This window comes from Cryptomeria japonica, chromosome 10 (assembly GCF_030272615.1).
Source record: "Cryptomeria japonica chromosome 10, Sugi_1.0, whole genome shotgun sequence".
Classification (NCBI taxonomy): domain Eukaryota; kingdom Viridiplantae; phylum Streptophyta; class Pinopsida; order Cupressales; family Cupressaceae; genus Cryptomeria; species Cryptomeria japonica.
Genome location: NC_081414.1, coordinates 867415616 through 867434997, shown reverse-complemented (window position 1 = coordinate 867434997; position 19382 = coordinate 867415616).

Sequence of the window (19382 nt, the reverse complement as noted above, 5' to 3'; positions counted from 1 at the left end):
CAAGATGTTGTTACACCTATCCATAGCACTGCAAAGGGTAAGGAAATTCTGAATCATCCTGGAAGTGTTTCAAAAGTTGTTCAAGAAGTTGCTCCTTCAAGTTCTGATTCATCTAATAGTTCCTTTGATATCATTGAATTTTGCAAATCATCTTGTATTTAGATTACCTTGGCTGAGTATTTGAAGTTGAACCCTAAGGAGTTAGATAGACTAGTTGAATTTGTCATTGGAAATGATACTCAGGCTTTAGCAAGTGAAACCCAAATTCCCGTGACTTGTAATTCTTCAGCACAGGAAAATGTCAGCCCTGCTTTAGTAATCCTTGAAGTTTCATCAAATATTCTTCCTCAACAAGTTGAATTGGTTGAACCTAGTCTTGAAGATAAGCCTAAACCTTTCTATGTGTCCTTGTTTATGAATGGGCACAAATTGAGTAATTGTATAATAGATTCTAAAGCATCAGACAATGTCATGCCCTTAGCAATAGCAAAAGCTTTAGGTTAACCTTAACAAAAACCTTTGGCAAATTTTATTCCATGGATTCCAAGCAGGTTCCTTTGTTTGGGTAAATTAAGGATGCACAAGTGGCTTTTGTAGCACATCCTGACAAGAGAATCAAGTTGAGAATTCTGGTGGCTGACATCCCTGGTAGTTATGGCATGTTATTGAGTCGTACCTTTTGTAAAGACATGAGTTGGGAAATTAGAATGGATTGGTCTTAGGCAATGATCATAGTTGGAAAATAGAGAGTTGTCCTGCATCCTAAAACAAAAGCCAAATATACAGTCTTTCCTTCAGATGATTTGAAAGCTGAAATTTTGCATCAAGATTGTGCCTTTGGAAATTATATGATGTCAACTGATTTTCAAGGTGTGGATAAGATCATAGATTCGATGAACTCTAGTCTATGGAATTTGATGGGAGTTGTTCATCTTCTAGTTCAGGGGCTAGGGTAGTATTAATATCTCCTGAAGGTAAAGATATTCCTTATGCTTTCAAATTAGAGTTTCAAAACACTAATAATATAGCTGAATATGGAACTCTATTATTAGGTCTTGCTAAAGTGAAGAAATTACAGATCAAAATGTTGAAAGTTCAAGGTGATGCTAAACTTATTGTGAAGTGAGTGAGAGGTTTATTCACTATTAAAAATAAGAGACTGAGACATTACAGAAACCATGTTTGGGATGAGATTGAAGCATTCGATGCTTTCTCAATCAGAGCAATACCAAGGGAGTGGAACTCAAAGGTTGATTCTTTGGAAGTATTTGCAGCTTTATTAGTGCCTCATTCTCATTTCACAACTGATACCTACAGGTTAGAATTGGTTTATAGACCAAGCGTGCATGACAATTTTGAATCCTGGCAAGTGTTCGAAAATCATAAGCAGATTCAGAATTTTTTACATTGTGCTGAGATTTTCACATCCTTGTTTTATGAAGGATCAGAAGCAAGTTGTAAAGATTTTTCTCCCGATTCACCAGAGGAACTGCATGATGGGGTGTTATAGTTGAAAGGAAATAAAATCCCAAAAGGCTGGTTTCTCTTGAATGACTTTTCAATAGAAAGGATGGGTATGTTAAGCAAGGGGAGAAAGAGACTCCTATAATTCAAAACTCTAGTGACTATGAGGGAATCAACATTGGTACTAAGAGGGTCCAAAATTTGTTAATTTGGGAAAATATTGTTCTGAAGAGGAGAAGAGGAGGTTCATCAGCTTGTTGATTGAGTTCAACTATTTTCTTGCATGGTGGTATGATGATTTAAAGAATTTCAGAGATGGTAAGTTCCAACATCACATTCCTTTGAAACCTAGTGTCAATCATTTTCGAGAGAAGTTGAGGAATTTTAATCCAAAGGTAGCAGAAGTGATCTTTCATGAGCTAGACAAGATGTTGAAGGCCTGAATTATTTATCCTATACATCATTCTACTTGGATTGCTAATATTGTTCCTATTTGGAAGAAAAATGGTGAAATATGAATCTATGTTGATTTCAGAATCTTGAACCAAGCAAGCCTGAAGGATAATTATCCTCTACCAACAATGGATCATATTTTACAAATTGTTTTAGGATCAAAGATGATGTCCATGTTGGATGGCTTCTCTAGATATAACTAAATTAGTGTCTCGAAGCAAGATCAACACAAGACAGCCTTTATAACTCCTTAGGGCACCTTTGCATATAATAGGATGCCTTTTAGATTGATTAATGTAGGGGCAACATTTCAGAGGGTGATGGATCTTTCCTTTTGGCATTTGAGGGATAAGATCATTGTAATATATTTAGATGACTTGACTATGTTCTTTAGGAAGAGAAAACATCATTTGCGAGATTTGAGGAAAGTTCTGATGAGATGCAGAGAGCATGGAGTGTCATTAAATCCTAAAAAGTTTTTTTTTGGTGTCACATAAAGAAAAATTCTCAACCATATTGTTTCAAAGGAGGGAGTAAAGGTGGATCCGGAGAGAGTAAAAGAAATACAACAACTTAGCCTTCCTTCCAATAGAAATGGAGTGAGGTCATTCTTTGGGTAGGTGAACTTTCTAAGATATTTTATTCCCAATTTTGCTAAGACTACTAAATATATTGTAAATATGATGAGTGAGAAAGTAGTTTTTGAGTGGAATGAGGAAGGTAAAAGGGCTTTTGAAGAAATAAAAAGAGAAATTGTGCATGCACCTACTCTGCTTAAACTGGATTTTAGTAAAGATTTTATTGTTTATTTTTATGCATCAAAGCATACTATGTCTGGAATTTTAGTGCAGAAATGTGAAGATAATGAGGAAGTCCCAATCTCCTTCATGAGTGTACCTTTGAAGAAGCACGAGTTAAAATACTCGCAGATAGAAAAGCAAGCTTATGCAGTAGTGAAAGCTGCAAAATAATTTAGGAACTATATACTTCTTTCACATGCAACTATCTTTGTTCCAAACTCTACAGTGAAAAGTATTTTAACCCAGTAGGATGTTGGTATCAATAATAGAGCATCTTGGGTATCTAAGATTCAAGAGTTCAATTTAGACATTAATCCCACTAAGTTTTTTAGAGGACAATGCCTTTGTAAACTAATGGCGGAGAGAAAGTTTGAAGAGGAGGAGAATCTGCCCTTAACTTTATTTGTTAGTCATTAGGATTCCTGGTTCACCGATGTTGCCTATTATCTCACTTATGGAGACTGTCTAGATCATCTTTCTCCTAGGGAGAAATGAAATTTGAAGTTGAAAGATGCAAAGTATGTTATCTTTGATGATATACTGTACAAGAAGGGTTTGGATGGCAACTTTCTCAAGTGTGTAGGTAAGCCGCATCAAGAGGCTTTACTAAAAACTTTTCATGATCAGGCGTGCGGTGGTCATTTCTCTTCTATGGTGACTGCATATAAAATCTTGAGGAACTATTACTATTGGCTAGGAATGTTCATAGATGTGTATGCTTGGGTGGCGAAGTGTGAAAAGTGCAAATTATTTACAAGTAAATCCTAGTTGGCTTCCTTGCCTTTAAGACCTATAGTGATTGAGGAACCCTTTAAACAATGGGGATTAGATTTCATTGGTCCTTTGAACCCAACCTCTAGCATAGGACACACTCACATATTAATAGCAACAAATTATTTTAGTAAGTGGGTGGAAGCTATCCCTGTGAAAAAGACCACTTTAGAGGTTGTGTGTGTGTTCCTTAAGGACAATATTCTTGTCAGGTTCGGGGTTCCCCAGAAAATAGTCACAGATAATGCATCAAATTTCTCTTCATTTGAATTAGTTTTATTTTTCTATGATCATGGAATTTCTTTGGTGCATGCTTCTGATTATTATCCATAGGGTAACGGGCAAGCAGAATCAAGTAACAAAAACTTGATTAATATCATGAGGAATTTGGTTAGCAAAAATTTTAGAGACTAGCATAAGAAGTTGCATGAAGCATTGTGGGTAGATCGAACCTCACCTAAGTGAGCTATAGGGATGTCTCCTTTTGAGCTGCTATATGGCATTGGTGCCCAAATCTCTCTTCCTCTAGAATTAGCATCTTCCAAATTGTAGACTGAAGTAGAAGACACATTCTTTCAAAGCTCTTTTGAGAAGAAAATTATGTACTTAACTAAGATCGAGGAAGAAAGGGAAAAGTTGGTTGACAGGATTACAGAACATCAGATGAGGGTGAAAAATATTTTTGATAAGAAGAAAAGACCTAGGAAGTTCATGAAAGGTGATTTGGTGTTATTATGGGATAAAAGGAGGGAGCCAAAAGGCACCCACAACAAATTCGAGTCACTATGGAAAGGACCTTATGTAATTCTTGAGGTAAAAGTTCCCAATTCTTTTAAACTTTCTTATCAAGATGGCTTCGAACTACCCTTATCCTATGATGGGCAGGACTTAAAATTGTATCATTTGTAAGAAGGGGTCCCCTACCATTTTCTGCATATAGTTTTTATTGTGTTTAGCTTAGGTGTGTGAGTTTTGGTGTGAGTCAGGCCTTACTTTTAAGTCATTTACGAAACCAGGGATTCTGGGATTCATTGCTTGGTACTTTATAGTTCCAGTCCCCATGCAGAACCACTATTGGCAGTTCATATAAATTTCCATCTTAATATTTCCTTATTGAGTCATGTCCCTAACAGGTCCTTTGGTTGGGTTGTGTTTCTTGAATTTTATATGCAATTCAGTCTTCACAGTCTTCTTTATTTAAGTTTCACTATGACCTTGAACCTTGAATTTGAACCTTTTGGGTTTAAGGTTCAAAGTTCAATGGGCATCATGTTAAATTTTATTTCCCCACATGGCTTTATAAGTCTTTTTTAGTGTTTGTCTATGTTTAGCATTGGTGGAACCTTGAACTTGAACCTTTCGAGTTCAAGGTTCAAAGTTCAATATTTGTCATGTATATGTTTTTGTGTTGCTATTGTTCTTCAACATTCAAAGTTCAATGTTTGATTTCTTGGAAATCATATGACTTTTCATAAGGTTCCAGTGTGGATTTTAAGGAATAGCTAACAGTGGCAGAAAAAGGGAATATTCTTTCTTAATGATTTAAAAGTTGTCATTTACAGCACGCATGGCGTGGGAATCCATGTTTTTAGATATGAAGTGACTTGTTATTAAATGCATGCTCATTTGCAATCATTTTAGAGTAATGTCACATGAGTGAAGAGTAATGATGATAACTTATGGAAATCATGAGTAATAGTTTCTCGACTATTTTAAATTGAGCAATCATCTTGTCGAGATTGTCATTTGTGAAACATAAGTTTTAAGGGGAGTTTTTGGAGCACAAGAAAAATAGACTATGATAAGGGTTTTGCAGATGACAGAGGAAGGTATGTTCAATGACTTTCCTAATTGCTACAGCTACTTGTTTCTATTTTACCTATTTTCTACTTTATCTGAGTTGATTGGGAAAATATTCTGGGCTAAGCATGAGGCTGACTTTGCCTAAATTAGCGGACTCTTCTTTCCTTGTGAGTTAATTAACAGAGCTAGCTAATACGGCTCTAGTTCGATTAGATTTAGATGTTTTCTTAGAAAGAGTGAGGAACCCAGCTGCTAATTCTATGCTGAAGGATATTGCACAAAGTGGTTTATTGGAAGTGGCAATGTTTCCCACAACTGCCCCTTGTCCTGAGTTGGTTTTAGAGTGCATGAATCACTATGACAAGGCTAACAAGTGCATTAGGAGAAATAATGGTGAGGTTATCTTGTCTATTGATAGAGAGATAGTAATGGTGGCCATAGGTATCCCACATTGGGAACCCTATGAGGATTGGACTATTGGAAAGTCTTATGGGATTTATTCCAAGAAGTAGTATTACAAAACCATTATTGCCTGAAATTGGCTTTTGAACCCTCAAACAGGTAGCTCAAGGCTGCCAAGGCCATTAACTCGAGAGCATTTGATTCCTGAAATCAACAATTTGGTAATAATGTTGAGCAGAATTAGGGGAAATTCACACTCCTTTTATTGGGAGGACTAGATGTAATTCTTCATCCAAGTCGCTCTCGACAAAAACTGGTTCATTGACTGGGGCACAGTAATTACAGAAAGGTTGCATGAGGGTTTGAGCAGTTACGCTAGGATTTCAAATTTTTAGATGTCTTCATATCTGTTCTACATGTTAGCCTGTGTGAGGGAGTGGCTTGGACTGTTCCACACAAAATGGGTTCAGGGTACAAAAATCTATGAATACCACCCCCATTTGACCCAAAAAGGACATGTTGACAATTACCTTCGCTGGAATGATATATTTGTTGGGAGGTTAACTTTTGAGTTACAAAGTAATTTGCATAGGAGAATGTGGGTGGAAGCTATTGAACTAATCTTCAACTATGATAGCTTCTTTATTCAATCTAATCACTTCACTTATATAAGGGTTGGAGGCTTTAAAGGTGAACCCTTTAGGCTACCTCGATATGTTTCAGACTGTTGTGTTTTGATTGAAGTGTCCAGGCAATTAGCCTATGTTGTAAATGATTATGGTGAAGATTCTGGCAAAAGTGGAATTTTTCTTGTTGATTTAGGCCATTATAGTTGCAAGTCTATTTCTGATGCACTGAATCTTGAATTGGAATTTAAAAGGTTTCACTTAAAAACTTTCGTGAAGAGAGATAATTTTGACACCTAAGGTTTTATTGCTCATTATGTGAAAATGACAATGCCTGATTCACATGTGCCACAGTTGGAAGATTACTGGGAAGACTGCTTAGATGAATTTGAAGTAAGAAAAAGAAATTGGTCTAGGTTAACTCTGAAGCAGATTCTTGACATGAAGTTGCAAATGGATACCTCTAGTGTGACTATTGATAATGAAGATGTACTAGATCCATAATTCATGAAATATGTACACAATGAACTTCTTCCAGAGGTTGAATTAAGTAGAAGGATGGAGGATAATGTACAGGCATGCACCTTCAGTATAATTCATAGAACAGAGAATTGGCTAAGGAACTACAGATTTCATTTGAGAAAAGCTACCGGTTCAAGAAATAAGGGTGGAAAAAGGAGATTGTAAGAAAAACCACTATTTTAACTAATATTCCTATTTCTATTGCAGGAAAGAAGCAAGCTAATATTAAAGAGGAAAAACTTGACTTTGAAGCTGCACATTCCATTGGTGGCCGAGTTACTAGATCAAGACACAAGAAGAATTTTCAGCCACCTGCTGCTCATCTCGTTCTTGATTTGGACACTGAGGAAGTACAAGGCAATATGACAACACCTATTTTTGATGATGACAAGGTTTTAATCGATGTTGATCCTAATGTCCAGGATTCACAAGTGCTTGATTTTCTATCTAATATAGATAATGCTATGTTGCTGGCTTTAGGAGGGCCTTTGCCCATGCAATCCAAAGATCTAACTATGGCTCCTAAATGCTTGAGTGATTCAGTTACCAAGAAAAGGAATGTTGTGCCTATTTCTATGTCAATGGAAGATGCCTTGATTAAATGTCTAGGAAGAGCCATGAAGCTTAAGCGGCTAAAAGTGGAAACCATGATCGGTTTTGATGAGGGCACAAAACATTGGACTATAGATATTGCTAAGCCTACATCTGATAAGGATGTTGCCACTGCCTCAAAGGCCGATTATACTATTGAGCGAGTTCATTTTGGGGTAGGAACTAGAGCGGTTGATGTGAAACATTTAGAAACTTCAACCAAAAGGATTATCTCCTCCAGCCGGAAGGATGAAAAGGATAAAGTAGAGTTGAAATAGATTTTAATGAAAATGGGTCAATACATCCACCTTCTGCAGAATAGTTCGCTGCCATTGTCCCAAAGCTCTATTCCCTTTAATTCAAAATCCCCTAGTAATAAAAAATTCTTGGATGAAGTTCAAAGGAACAAGATCATCGTAGAGATTTTCTCTGAGTGGCTTACATCGATTGTGCATCAAGGAACTAATTATATATCAGATTTAGTTCAAATTTTCAAAGATTCCAATGATGTTACCAAGGAAATGGACACTGACTTAATCACATGGTAGAATGAAAAGACTAAATGGGTTGTGTTTTCAAGGCAAATGAGTGATATTGAGTGTTATGGCTTGATGAATTTTCTTGCTGAAAGACAAGTGCCAAGATTAAATGAAGATATAATGTTCATATGCAAAGAAAGTATAGATTGGTGTAACCAAATCATTAAGCAAGGTCATAGTGAGTTTGCCAATCTGTGAAGTGAACTAACAATCCTAAGAACAAGCATGCAAAAGGATCTGTGTTGTGTAAATGTTCAGTTGCTCAAACAGGATGGCCAGACTTTGGAAGATACAACAAAAATGGTCAATCAATTTAGTACTCGCATTAAACAGATTAAGGTGGAAAGGTCCTTAGCCATGGAAGATTTTATGAAGATTACTAAAGTGGAGTCGATGCTTACAGTATGTCTAGATCACTTGGACTCTCACCAAGATAAAGTGCAGATGGTGAAAAGAAAGAAGGAACTCTTGAAGCAAAGGGTACTTCATATCAGCTTGCCACATGTAGTGGTAATCAAGGAATTCTCAAGGGTTCATCGGGAGTGGAGTGCAGCGAATGCAGTTATGGTGTCTGTCCAGAATAGCAACCTGGGTAATCTGACTGAAACAGAATCAACAACATGACTATCACTGCTGGCAATTGTATGCCAGCTTGTCTAGTTTTATTTTTATTTTTAGTTATGTAGTTATAATAGTTTCTCATTAACTCATTTTGAGTTAAGTTTACCTTTCGTTGAACTATTGGTCTGGGGGCCTATTTATAAGCTTTGTAATGACTTTACGCGAGTCTGCTAAGTTTCTTGAAAAACTATCTCTTTAATTTTGGCTGAATACTTTATGTATGTGTTGGAAGTTGATGTTCATTTATGATTGAAAATCAAATGACAGTTTATCTTTGGCTTCAAATCTATGTTTTTGGTGTTTGAAATTTGATTTCTGTGAGAATCTATTTCAAGAAAGAATCTGTCATAGCTTTCTATATGTGCAGAAAATATCAGTGAGATTCATCTTTTAAGGTTTTCATTTTTTTTTAGCATACATGTGAAGTATGTCAGATTTACACAAAGAATTATATATGAATCAATGCTTGTGTTCATTTGGTATTGACTAGTGAATACAATTACCTTTTTGTACTTTTTGGTGAAAAGTATAATATTAGTTGTATGTAGTTTGGAGCTAACTAAATATCTAGTAAAGGGAGCTATAACTTAATTCAGAGGTTAATCAATACAACTATTATCCAACTGTATGGTGAAATTTGTCTTTCATTTCTTGGGCTAAAGAGTATAAAAGTTAAATAAAATTCTGAGACACAAATCCGTTTACCAAAATATTTTTTAACGACTCTACTCGGGATCGAACGAGATAATTGGTTTTAAAAATAGTCATCTTTATGGTGATGCTTTGTTCTGTATAAATGCTGCTGCCTCATGAAGGGTTCTTACCTATTTTACAACCAAATCTAAATTGGGTGCAAGAAGAGCAAAGTAAGATTATCTCTAAGTTGGATACTCTACCTTGGAGGCATAGAAGAAGTCAAGCTAAATGCGATAGAATAAGTACATCCCTCAATGAAGTAGAAAGGCAAGCAGATCATCCTGTGTTAGTTTTAGAGAGGGTGGTTGTTCTTAGAGTCTTCTTTATTAGAATCCCTGATAATCAACCATAAAATCCGAGACGCTTGTTACCCATATTGCTTCTCACACTCGAGTCTAAGCCTTATACCCGGTCACAACAGAGGGAGGGAATTGTTGATCACACCTTCTAGGAACTCTTAGACCTCATTTTTGTTTATCAGGCTACACCTAGAAGGGCTAGAAGTAGACCGGTATCTCCACCAAGAGCAACTGCTTCACCTATTTTTCAAGCCTTAACTTTACATGGTGTTGTACCTCCAATTGTTATAAACCTTACCCCTTTGAATACTACTAGAGAAATGGCAAACAATTCTTGGGGTGTTGCTATCAAACCTTTAGCTTTGGGAGAAACTCATAACCTTCCTAAGGGAGCAAAAGATCATCTACCTTAGTTTAGTGGTGATGGAAAAGTAACCACCACTAAACAATTAAATGCTTTCATAGTTGCATTTGGAGTGTTGGCAGTACAACATGAAGATGGGGCAGTGAGGTTATTTGTGAAAAATTTTACTGACATCACTGCTGATTAGTTCTACCATATGTCTAATGGAGCTATTACAAATTGGTAGGTTTTAATAGATAGTTTTGAGGCAAGATTCAAATTGGCTGAGGATGAGCATTTGCTCATTGCTCAGTTGGCTCAATTAAAGAAAGAAATAACAAAGCCTATGAGGGACTTTGTTGCCCATTTTGATAAACCTTGTCATAAGATTCTGACAACACAAAAACCCTTTGATGGAAACATGAAATGTTTCTTCATGAACTCCATGCCTATAGAAATAAGTTTCTTGATGAGGTGTGAGCGGTTACCAACCCTTGATGCTATGAAAGTTTCAGGTGTGAGTCTATAAAATGATTTAATCATGGCACGCAATTAGAAAAGAGAATTGCAAACTTCTGCTTCTCAAGTAACAAGTGCCTCTACTTCTTCTGACCCTGTGATTCAACGGTTAATGAATAATTTGATTTTCCTAAAATGATAGGCTCCTAAAGCAAGTACTTCACATTCTCAACCCTACAAAGACATTCCTAGAAAATATCCCAATCAACAAGGAGGAAATGGAGGAAGACAATTACAATTACCTCCTGTGCAACAAAGACTTGCTATTGAAGCGCCACCTCCTAAGACAAACACATGTGTGTTTCATTTAACTGATGAGCATAATGGTTCTTCATGTCTAAGGATGGCTCATTTTTCTCAAATGATAAGTCAAGGAGAAACAATCTTAGAAGCTGATGAAGGAAGTTCCCAAAGTATGCCTGGTGACTCTGAAATTCATTATATTGAATATGTCTCTGACTCAAAAAGGGGAGGAAACATGTTGGTGACTTTGGAGGATTCCTCATATGGAGTTCTTACTAGAAATCAACAAAATTTGAAGCCTCAAGATGTTGTAACACCTGTCCATAGCACTGCAAAGGGTAAGGAAATTCTGACTCGTCCTGTAAGTGTTTCAAAAGCTCTTTAAGAAGTTACTTCTTCAAGTTCTAATTCATCAAATAGTTCCTTTGATATCATTGAATTTTATAATTCATCCTATATTTAGATTACTCTGGCTGAGTATCTGAAGTTGAACCCTAAGGAGTTAGATAGACTAGTTCAATTTGTCAAGGGAAATGATACTTAGGCTTTAGCAAGTGAAACCCAAATGCCCGTGACTTGTAATTCTTTAGCATAGGAAAATATCAGCCCTGCTTTTGTAATCCCTGAAGTTTCATCAAATACTGTTCCTCAACAAGCTAAATTGGTTGAACCTAGTCTTGAAGATAAGCCTGAACCTTTGTATGTGTCCTTGTTTATCAATGAGCATAAATTGAGTAATTGTATAATAAATTTGGAGCATCAGATATTGTCATTCCTCAGTAGTAGTGAAAGCTTTAGGTTTAACCTTAACAAAAACCTTTGGCAAATGTTATTCCATGGATTCCAAGCAGGTTCCTTTGTTACAACAAATTAAGGATGCACAAGTGTCTTTAGTAGAACATCCTGACAATAGAATCAAGTTAAAAATTCTGGTGGCTGACATCCCTAACATTTATGGCATGTTATTGAGTCATACTTTTTGTAAAGACATGGGTGGGGAAATTAGCATGAATTGGTCTCAAGCAATGATCATAGTTGGAAAACAGAGAGTTGTCCTCCATCCTTAAACAAAAGCCAAATACATAGTCTTTCCTTCAGATGATCTGAAAGCTCAAATTTTGTATCAAGGTTGTGCGTTTGGAAATTATATGATGTTATCCAATTTTCAAGGTGTGGATAAGATCATAGATTTAGGTATGTCTGGTGAACTTTGGTCTATGGAATTTGATGGGAGCTGTTCATCTTCTGGTTCAGGGGCTGGGTAGTATTAATACCTCCTGAAGGTAAATTTATTCTTTATGATTTTAAATTGGAGTTTCAAAACACTAATAATACAGCTGAATATGAAGCTTTATTATTAGGTCTTGCTAAAGTGAAGAAATTGCAGATCAAAATGTTGAAAGTTAAAGGTGATGCTGAACTTATTATGAAACAAGTGAGAGGTTTATTCACTATTAAAAATGAGATACTGAGACATTACAGAAACTATGTTTAGGACGAGATTGAAGCATTCAATGCTTTCTCAATCGAAGCAGTACCAAGGGAGTGAAACTCAAAGGCTAATTCTCTGGAAGTATCTGCAGCTTTATTAGTTCCTCATCTTGATTTCACAACTGATACCCATAGGGTAGAATTGGTTTATAGACTGAGCGTGCATGACAATTTTGAATCCTGGAAGGTGTTCGAAAATGATAAGAAGATTCAAAATTTTTTATAGTGTGCTAAGATTTTCACATCCTTTTTTTATGAAGGATCAGAAGCAAGTTGTAAAGTGTTTTCTCCCGATTCACCAAAGGAACTGCATGATGGGGTGTTATAGTTGAAAGGAAATAAAATCCCAAAAGGCTTGGTTTCTCTTGAACATCTTTTTTATAGAAAGGATGGTTATGTTAAGAAAGGGGAGAAAGAGACTCCTACAATTCAAATCTCTGGTGAGTATGAGCGAATCAACATTGGTACTAAGGAGGATCCTAAATTTGTTAATTTGGGAAAATTTTGTTCTGAAGAGGAGGTTCATCAGCTTGTTGATTGAGTTCAAAAATGTTTTTGCATGGTGCTATGATGATTTAATGAATTTCAGATATGGTAAGTTCCAACATCACATTCCTTTGAAACCTAGTGTCAATTCTTTCCAATAGAAGTTGAGGAATTTTAATCCAAAGGTAGTAGAAGCGATCTTTCATGAGGTAGACAAGATGTTGAAGGCCTGAATTATTTATCCTATACATCATTCTACCTAGATTGCTAATATTTTCCCTGTTCAGAAAAAAAATGGTGAAATATGAATCTATGTTGATTTCATAAGCTTGAACCAAGCAAGCCTGAAGGATAATTATCATCTACTAGCAATGGATAATATTTTACTAACTGTTTCTAGATCAGAGATGATGTCCATGTTGGATGGTTTCTCTGGATATAACCAAATTAGTGTCTTGAAGCAAGATCAACAAAAGACAGCCTTTATTACTCAATGGAGCACCTTTGCATATAATAGGATGCCTTTTGGATTGATTAATGTAGGGGCAACATTTCAGAGGTCGATGGATCTTTCCTTTGGACATTTGAGGGATAAGATCATTGTAATATATTTAGATAATTTGACTATTTTCTCTAGGAAGAGAATATATCATCTCTGTGATTTGAGGAAAGTTCTAATGAGATGCAGAGAGCATGGAGTGTTATTAAATCCTAAAAAGTCTATTTTTGGTGTCACAGAAGGAAAAATTCTTGGACATATTGTTTCAAAGGAGGAAGTAAAGGTGGATCTCGAGAGAGTAAAAGAAATACAACAGCTTAGCCTTCCTTCCAACAGAAATGGAGTGAGGTCCTTCTTTGGACAGGTGAACTTTCTAAGACATTTTATTCCTGATTTTACTGAGACTACTAAATATATTGTAAATATGATGAGTGAGAAAGTAAATTTTAAGTGGAATGAGGAAGGTAAAAGGGCTTTTAAAGAAATAAAAATATCAATTGCGCATGCACGTACTCTGGTTAATCCGGATTTTAGTAAAGATTTTATTATTTATTGTTATGCATGAGAGCATACTATGTCTGTGAAAGGAAATAAAAGAGAAAGGAAAGGAAAATTAATCCAAGAAAGTTTATGATGAAGTAATTGTTACCAAGAGAAAAGCAATAACCTTGGAGCATCACCCAAATGTGAAGAAGGAGGCACAAGAACTTTTGAAAGGGGAAAAGCAAAGAAAAACCCCTTGTGATATTATGAATGAGGCAATGCCTAAAAATGAGAGAGAGAGAGAGAGAGAGCAAGAAGCTCTTTACAATATTGTCATTAAGAAGAAATGAGAGAGGAGACATATCTTAAATAGAGATGAGGAGAGGAGTTACAAAGTAACTCCCAAATCTATGAATGCCACCATTCATAAAATGTGTGTGCCATGTGTCCACATCCTCTTATGGAGGAAATCTAATATTCCTTAATAAAGGAAAATAAAAGAAATGACTTGTCCTCAGACATGTACTAGAGGACAAATTACATGTAGGAATTCCAAAGGAATATCCTAGACTAAATAAAAATAAACCTAAGCTAAGTAAAGATTAAATATTCTAACAGTCTGGAATTTTAGTATAGAAAGGTGAAGATAATGAGGAAGTCCCAATCTCCTTCATGAGTGTACCTCTGAAGAATCATGAGTTAAAATACTTGCATATAGAAAATCAAACTTATGTAGTAGTGAAAGCCATAAAACAATTTAGGTACTATATACTTCATTCACATGCAACTGTCTTTGTTCTAAACTCTACAGTGAAAAGTATTTTAACCTAGGAGGATGTTGGTATCAATAATAGAGCATCTTGGATCTCTAAGACTCATCTCCACTAGTTTCTTTATGGGGTCATTTTGTAACAAAGTGACCGACCTTGCCAGAGTTGAAAGATTTAAGTGGTAGATTCCCTTTATACCGGTCGGATCCTCTCTTGAGCTTCCTGACAAGGTTATCTACTTCAACATCAGAGTCTTCACTAGATTCTTTATGAGAGTCTTCTTCTTTTCCCTTTTTGGTGATGTTGAATTCTACTTCTTTTCTTAAGGTAGTATCACCGGTTGTTCTCCTCTCAAAGGCTATTAGAGACCCAAATAACTCATCCATTATAAAAGTATTTAGATCCTTAGCTTCATCTATGGTAGACACCTTAAGATCATACTTGGGTGTGAGATATCTAAGAACCTTCTTGACAAGAATCTCATCTACAATCTCTTCATTGAGTCCTCTGATGGTATTCATAGTTTATCAAGTCTGTGAAGATAATCTGCAACCTTTTCATCATCTTTAATATTGATACTTTCAAGTTGGCCCCTTAGTGCTTGTAGCTTGGCCTCTTTGACTTTTCTATCTCCTTCAAACAACCACTGCAGTTTATCCCAAGTTTCCTTGGTTGATACACAATGCATGACTTTGACAAACTCATTATCAGACAACCCACTCAAGATAGCATGTTTGGCCTTGGTATTGTTCTCATACCCCTTTTTTGCATCTAGATCAGTAGGAGGAACACTAGGGATAGCATATCCATTCTTGATAGACATCCACACATCAAAACCCAAGGAAGAAATATAGACCTCTCCATTCTTCTTCTCTAGAAGGCATACTTAGATCCATCAAATATGGGGGCTTTAAAGGATGCAGACTCATTTCTTGCCATTGTGTTCAAAGTCCAGAATCTACCCAAAATTTAAAGATAACTAGGAACCTACGTTGTGATACCAGATGTTGAATAGAGAGTACCACTCAAAGGGGGGGGGTTGAATCAGTGGTTGTTAAATCTTTTTGACTTTCAAATCAACTTCAAAATATTGGTTAATGACTCAATTTGTAAGCAACCAAACTGGTAAAGCAAAATGAAAACTAAAGAGACCAAACACACAAATGCAACTCACAACACTAGGTATACGAGGAAAATCCAATATGGGAAAAACCTTAGTGAGAAATGCTACTGGAGACTACTGCTCCAATCCAGCCTCATAGGTAAAACATTAAATTACAAGATTTAGGGCACCAACCTAAGTAGCTCCATCCCGTGCACTTTTAGGGAACCAACCCAAGGAGCACCAACCTCTGCACCAAGCTTAAAATTGATGATGTATCCTGAAAAAATACTATTTGAATACAATTAAGGCTTCTTGTTGCAAATGATTTATGCAACACTTATATCAAATAACTCATTGTCGGTTGACAGTCTTTCCTTCTCCATTGAATTTCACACTATCGGTTGTGAAATTACTTTCTTTTGATTCTCATCCTCTATTATCTTTTTCTCCCTCTCTCAAACAGACTCTCAACACACTATGTCTCACTTGGATGATGCTTGCTCTGCCACACCTTCTTGGTTAGGCTCAAATGCAAAACTATAGTTATGCTGGTAGAATCCTCTCACCAGTATGATTTCTCATACACACTACAAATTTCTTAGAAATAATTTCTAAAGCCATCAATCCTTGTCCTTACTCACTCTCACTTGATTCTTCTCCTTCTTTGCAGCATCAAATTCATTCTTTCTTAAGCTCTCATCTCTTATACCGTGATTTCCTACCAGAAGGCAATTCAAACTTTAGAGCAGTTAGGGTATCCTCTTCCCAACACAATCTTCATGAGATCTGATCTAGCTTGTCTTGGATTGATCACCTCTCCTTCAAGGATGCATCTATACATGGTTTCCATTGTCCAATGCACATTTTCTAGAAATAGCAATCTCGAACCATATCTTCTGCCTTGAAATTTGTCAACACATAAAACACTTCAGCTGTTTCCTTTTCGAGGTATTCCTAAATCGGATTTCCTTTGCATTGATCCAGGCACCAAATACTCCTTGATCTTTCCCTATCATTCTTTCTTCCTCAAAGCTGCAATGTTCAATTACAATCCCATGATTTGTGGCTATTTCATAAATGGTGATTATCTTTCATCAACCCTGTCGATGAGGCTTCACCGACCACAACATGTTTTCCACCTCTGCTCCACATGGCATCACAATGATCAAGACGTGGCCCACCAACACATAGTCAATCTACAAAACATATATCAGTACATCTCTTTGCTGGTAGAACTTTCTTCTACTATTAACTGGTAGTGCACACTATACCAGTTTCACCTCAAGTGGTTTGAGACAACTTTAACATTCTGCCTCTTCATTATAAACAAGTAGCTATCCTTTAGACTGGTTTATGCCTTAATGGTAACCCATCATTTGATCTTCTCACACTCATGCCACTATCTATCATATTGGTTGACATCAATGTAAACTTAATGCCAAAATGCCAACAAGAAGAATATGGACCTATCTAGGAAGTAAGAAACAAAACTTTATGAAAGTAGAGAAGAAAAATAGTGCTGCAAGAATGAAATTATATTAATTCATTGTATTAACCATTTTGTAAATGCATGAATTTATACAAAGAGAACCATCACCACAAAAGAAAGGAATTGCACAGCTAACAAAATAAAAACAAATGCATAAAACAAAACTTGCAGTGAAAGAGGTGGAATAGGTTATTGCATGTTCATTATTCATTGGGAAAATTAATCGCTTTAGTTATCTTAAACATAGCAATTGATGGTTTCCTATAAATCATGGAGATGGTGGTACAATAAACTAAGGAGAGATAAACCTAATAAGATGAAAGAGGGAAAACCCAATGGGAAGAAAAACCCCACTCAAAATTACAAGAGATGCAACTATATGAAGTGCAGAAGAACATCCTTTTTAAGACAAGAAAAGTATGGACAATTATCAAATGGTAACTTCTTCCATAGTGCTAAATGGAGAACCTCCTCAAAAGGTAAGATGATGATAAAGATCAATAATTTGTATGAGTTCCCCTGATGACACTACTCGAACAATAATCAGATGGAAAAGAAAGGCAAATCATCTGACACTTTCGAAGATGCACGTGGCACATGAATCTACATGAGTGACCACAATGACACTACTCAACCATGCAAGAAGAAGTTGCTATTCCAAAATATAGGTGCCAATAATGAACTAATCAAACTTGAAACAAAACAAAGAAGCATTAATACTAACAGTAGAAAATCTCCCTCATAATATGATAATGGAGAAACAAGCCAGGTCCATTGAAATGATGTGTCATAAAGGAGATGATGAAGGCAAGGTCTATGCAAACAAGATAATAAAAAAGGAAGCAAGGATAACTCTCTAGAAACAAAGGTTTACGTAAGCTTCTATTCTTTAGAAATTTTCTGGAAAATAATTTGTCCTTCCTCCTAACTCTTCAGCTTTGATACCATGTTAAATTTTCTGCGTAGCAAAATATAGACCTAGCTAGGATGTAAGAAATAAAACTTCCTAAAAATAGAGAAGAAAAATAGAGCTACAAGAATGAAATTATATTAATTCATTGTATTAACCATTGTGTAAATATGTGAATTTATACAAAGAGAACCATCACCACAAAAGAAAGGAATTATGGAGGTAACAAAGGCAATACCAATGCATAAAACAAAACTTGTGGTGGAAGAGGTAGAATAGGTTGTTGCATATCTGTTATTCATGGGTAAAATTAATTGCATTCGTTAGCTTAAACATAGCAACAACACTACTACCATGCAATTGATGTGTTCCCATAAATCATGGAGATTGTAGTGTAGAAAACTAATGCTAAGAGGAATTTGATGCCACTAATAACTATTGAGCATAACTTGCTAATGTCATTTGCAAATTTGGATCAAAACCTTACATCAAAGTGATCTTCACTAGTGATTCAAATATTGTGGCTCAAGTCCCTGTGTTTGATGCAATCACTAAGTGCTCATCAAAATCACAGTCTTAAATAGGTTCTCTTTGTAGCTTATGAATTCGTCATTTCCAATTAATAATTGCATCCTTTGATGGTAGTGTTGGCAACTTTGTTTTAATGAGCTACACTAAGCTTTTGATGCCACCGATAAAGCTTGCATTCATATATTTTATATTATTAATTTCCTCCAATCATTATTTGAGTCCTTGATTATGCTTGCACTGATCATGTGACACAACTTCATTTGTGTACACATATTGCATCGTGGAAGGCTCTCTTTGTGAAGTTCAATTTTCCAAATACAATGTTCGCCACCTTCATTAAGTAGAGATTTGTGATTTAGCCACCTTACTGATTCTTATCGCATCAACACAAGGCACTGATTAAAGGAAATGAACTTGAGAACCCCCTCCTTTCATTCTAGGGTTCATCATTTTGTAATCTTCTCCAATCTTGGTTTTTATTATCAAATTCTAGATTGACCATTGAATGCACTTAGAGTTGTATCATGGAGATTCCAAGCCTTGTAGGTTGATCAAGCAGTTTGCATCGTATGTATTTCCATTCGCCACCTTGATTAAATATCCTTTAGTCAATCATTGTTAAGACACATGAAACTTAAACACAAAATATCTCATATTTAATGCTCCTTTATCAATCCATTGAGTCATGATGTTGAACGCAACGTGAGGATATGTCATGCAATGCAAGCTTGGCTGATAATATTTGTAAAGTTCTTGTGAGGTAGCATTATTTTTCTATATTACATTCATTTGGCAACTTTGTTGTATGATGCTCCTTTTTCATTCTATGTTCACCACACAACTTCTTCTTTGTTAATTAATTAAGTCTTCAATGTGTGATGAATGTGAGGCATGATGAGCGCAACGCTATTGCGTAAGTGCAAAGG